Below are 4,335 nucleotides of genomic sequence, written 5' to 3' on the forward strand. Positions count from 1 at the left end.
AAGGGGACAGAGCAGCAGAGAGAGGTGGGAGGGAGAAGGGGACATAAAGAGCATCGAGACGCGTCACACAGAAGCCCAGCTCCCTGGAGGGACGTGACCGTGGTGCTGGCCAACAGGGCCAGAACAAAGCACAAAGACAGCACTTCAGCCAGCCTCTGAGCGTACACCCGTGAAGACGGAGTCTGTTAGAAAACACACAGGAAAGCTTTCTTAATCATCAACTTGGGCTACTTTGTAAAACGTTTTAATAAGTGAAAGTACAAAAAGGAAAATTTTGCTGCTTATATTACGCATTTCACTTGCAGCCGGGATAATTCCTCTCCCCTCCACGTGTCTCAGGCGGCTCTCCACAGAGATGAGGAAACCAGAACAAACCTGCTCACGGACAGATGCTGGACCCCAGAACCGAGATCTCCCCTCGCCGCATGTGGGCCATGTGATGTCATTACCAAGCTCACGGGTCAGTTCTGCCCCTGCAGAGGTGGCGGAAGCTGTCCCTGTCCCGCGGGAGAGGCTCACCGAGCCTGAGCCTGCCTGCTACTCCGGCCTCTCCCCTCACACAGCTGAAAGTCCTGAGTTACTGACAATTCCAGGCCAGGGCCTTCGCAGCCCCCTTTCATTTGACAGCGCCCACTTCATCTCCTCCCAAAGAAAGACTTCAGGGGCTGAGAATTCAGTGAGTTCCCATGATGGGAGACTAAGAAGGAAAAATTCAAGACTTGCAGTTGGCAGTATCCAACCAAACCCAAATACCTCATTTACGCTATGGATCTTAGGAGACTTGGGTAAGCTTGAGTCCCTTGCATAATTTTCGTTTAATACCAGTCATTTGGAAAATGAGGTGTTTTCATCTTTGTGACTCTTCTGTTGTGGAAATTGAAACGCAGCCATTTGGAAACCCGGGGACAGAGTTCCTTCCGACAGAGGACACTTAGTGCCCGCTCCCCTCTCCTGTATCCTATGCAGAGCCCTCAGTCCCTGCCTGAGGGCTTGTACCTGTCTCCTGGACCACAGGAATCGGATCTAACTGCAGCTCCAGTCGACGGTAGTTCCCTGGACGTCCAGCTCGTGAGAGCCAACCCCACACGGGGACCCACCACCAGCGACACCCACGTCTGCACCCATCGCTCCGAGCCTGAGGGTTTTCTCCTAGGTCAAGAGCCACCTGGAGAGAGCAGAGTCTCACACCTCTGCGTAACCCAAAACGGAGGAGGGAAAACTGCCCCTGGGAGCTGAACTTCGAGAGAACGCACGGCGCATCCCCGCAGGGCGCACAGCGCCAGCACGCTCGTCTTTGCTTCTCTCGCTGTGCTGAGAATCAGACTCATAAGTGAGGTGAGCTTTCCACTCCTGGGTTTCCGCCAGCCATGGCTTGTTAGGATTTAACTTTATCAGAGCGCGTTTGTGGGGCAGGAAATCACATTGACCTCAGGGAGAGGGCACATGCACCGGACATTCTTTCTGTTCCTCTTCCCCTCCTCACTGCCTGCTTTGCTCCATCTCTGGCCCTCTCTTCCCACCTTCATTATTATTACTATTATTATTATTATTATCATTATCATTATCATTATCATTATTATTATTGCTGTTGTTGTTGTTGCACCCACAGTGATGTGGCCGTCAAAGTTGAACATAAAACAGCTCCTTGAGGAGGGGGTTTCGGCTGGCTGTTGAAGTGACTGACCAGCTACCTAGAGCGCCACCAGTGCTGTCCCCGCCCTGTCTGCCCAGAAGCTGGCGCTCTCCCCTGGCAGCCCTCGGGGACGCACTTCGCTGCGACAAGGTCCAGATGGCGCCAGCGGCCAAGCAAACGCTCCCTGCCGGGCGGGAGGGCCAGGCCGCATCTGGGACTGGGTGCTGTGCTTTGCTGATGTTTTCTCCTCCCGCTCTGGAAAGCCAGCGAGCTTCTGGAAAAGAAAGGCCGCTGGTGTTGTCTCGCTTCCTAGCATCCAGCACCGTGTGCCGACCGCCCGAGGCTGGGTGCGACCGAGTCAGTCAGCGGGACAGAAACCCGCAGCTGTGGGTGACCCAGGGGTGCGGGAGGAGCCCCAGAGCAGACCCACAGGGCACAGGGGGCCCGGGCTCCCAGTGTTCGTTCTGCTCTGCCTTTTAAAATTATTACTTTAGTTCCAATTTTATTGGGATCACTTTTGAGGAGTAACAGCAGTTAATACAGAAGCCTCCAAGTTTAGAATAAAATTTGTAGCACTGCATCCACAAAATATCACTCCTGCTGCCAAATCGAAGAAAATGAGCTGTGGCTGGTTCAAACTTAGCTCCTGTAATGTCGGTTGCCCCGGAATCAGGGCTTTGGGTGATATTAAATTAGACCAACAAATTACATCCTGGTCTTCAACAACCACAGCGGTGACTACACTAAGATATCGGAACACTATTCAGCTCGCCACAGCATGTTCCTTCTACTCCGAACTTTCGTCCTCCCCACGGTTGCAGACGCATCAGGAAAGGAACCCCAGCAAAAGACCACACAGGCTGAGCGTTCCTCGTCTGAACCCCAAATGCTCCAATACCCAGGCCCTGAGCACCCCCTGCTGGCCGAGGGGAAAATTCCACACTGAGTGCAACTCAGCAGGCTGCCGGAGCCCTGCTGCCCACAATGGGGAAGGAAATCACTTTCAGGCTGTGTGTAGAAGGTGTCTATGATGTGCAAGGGAATCTCACCCGGAGACTCGGGCCCTCCCTAGATGTGGCATCACATGAGTGAAAAGAGCCCAAAGTCCAGAAGAAAATCCCAGGGCAAAGCGTTTTGCTGGCCCACGGGTTTTGGATAAGGGGCACCACGTGCAGCCTGAGCTGCTCAAGCGTCCCTCACCGGGCCTCCCAGGGCCCTTCCTGTCATCCAGAAGCTGCCTCGCTGCTCCCCAGACGTCCTGGTTCCACAGCGTCTAGATGAGGGGGTTGGCGCTGGGCTTGACGATGGTGCAGAGGAGGGTGAGGAACCAGCCCTGGTACTGAGAGGAGCTGTTGGCCGGCTGCCGGTCCACATGGATGCGGGTGCTGTAGAAGGGGAGAGCTCCGCCAGGTGGGAGGAGCAGGAGCTGAAGGTCTTCTTGCGGCCTGCAGCCGACTCGATCCTCAGCACAGTGGCTGCGATCATGCACAGAAGATGAGGATCGGGGAGCGGGGAGCAGGAGGAGGGCGACCCCAAGACAAATGCAGAGGCTTCTGCCAGCCCGGTGACTTCACAGGACAGGGCAGTGAGCACAGGCATCTCACAGAGAGGGGTCCGCCCGGCGCCGCCCACGTGACAAAAGTGCAGAAAGCCCGGGCACCAGGCCAGGCTGACCAGCTCCAGGCAGAGGGGCTAATGACCACTGCGTAGTGCAGGGGCCAGCAGATGGCCACGTAGCTGCCTAGGAGACAGCCAGGAGCGCACACTCGGAGGACAGCACCATGCAGATGTAGGCTGGGCTGCATAGTCGCGGTCGGTGACTGTCTTATCTGGGGCCCAGAGGTTCCATAGCAGCTGAGGACAACACTGGTGGTAAAGCAGGAGTCCAAGAAAGACAGGTTCCCCAGAAAGAAGTACATGGGGGTGTGGAATCTGGCATCTAACACCGGCAGGTGGATGATGTCCGTGTTGACCACCAGGCTCAGCGTGTAGAAGACCAAGACAAAACAAAGAGGCCAGTCTTCGGCTCCAGCCGAGGCCCACCAGGATGAATGGCTGCGCGTGGCTGTCATTTCCCATAACCTTCACCATCTGTCTCAGGGAAGAACGGAGAGCTGGATGAGACCACTTAGGAATGGGGCACCCACATAGGGGACTGAAGTCCGGGGTCGTCCTTCCCTTCCTCCTTTCCTGGCACACATGCATAGATCCCTGCCAGGCAGTGTCCTGTTCGCCAGAGGACAGAGGAGGAACCTGGTCTGGAACTTCCCTCCCTGGTAAAGAGTGACCAAATGACAGGAGAGAGCAAAAGCTCAGTTAAAAGATGGTGGAAAGATTGTTATGCAAACCACTCCCCTTGATCGGAGGCCCTTGTGGAAGTTTGCCGGACAGGAGACCCCTGCCCTGAGAAAAGTTTGTCTCATTCTGCACAACAGGAATCTCACTGTGGAAGCCTGAACCGTGTTCCCAGAAGAGGAGGTGCCTTGTGTGAAGAGGAAAGGATTGAATTCATGGACCATGCTCAGAGAGTCAAGGGATCCCCACTGCAGACAAGTCCTTAGTGGCCTGTAAATGAAGCACAGGAAGCTTTGGATCCTACATGACAGAGTTGAATGCAGGGCTTGACTCTGCCTGTGCAGGAGACAGTCTGTAGCTACCTGGCCTGCTGACCAGCTCTTCTCTCTGCACTGGCTGGCCTTTCC

General features: G+C 55.1%; 1 pseudogene; it reads right to left on the bottom strand.

Annotated features, from left to right (window-relative positions):
• Window positions 1-2,818: 2,818 nt before the first annotated feature.
• On the bottom strand, window positions 2,819-3,705 carry LOC117286892 (annotated as a pseudogene).
• Window positions 3,706-4,335: the final 630 nt, after the last annotated feature.

This window comes from Fukomys damarensis, unplaced genomic scaffold (assembly GCF_012274545.1).
Source record: "Fukomys damarensis isolate Sample0158 unplaced genomic scaffold, DMR_v1.0_HiC HiC_scaffold_3, whole genome shotgun sequence".
NCBI classification, from domain to species: domain Eukaryota; kingdom Metazoa; phylum Chordata; class Mammalia; order Rodentia; family Bathyergidae; genus Fukomys; species Fukomys damarensis.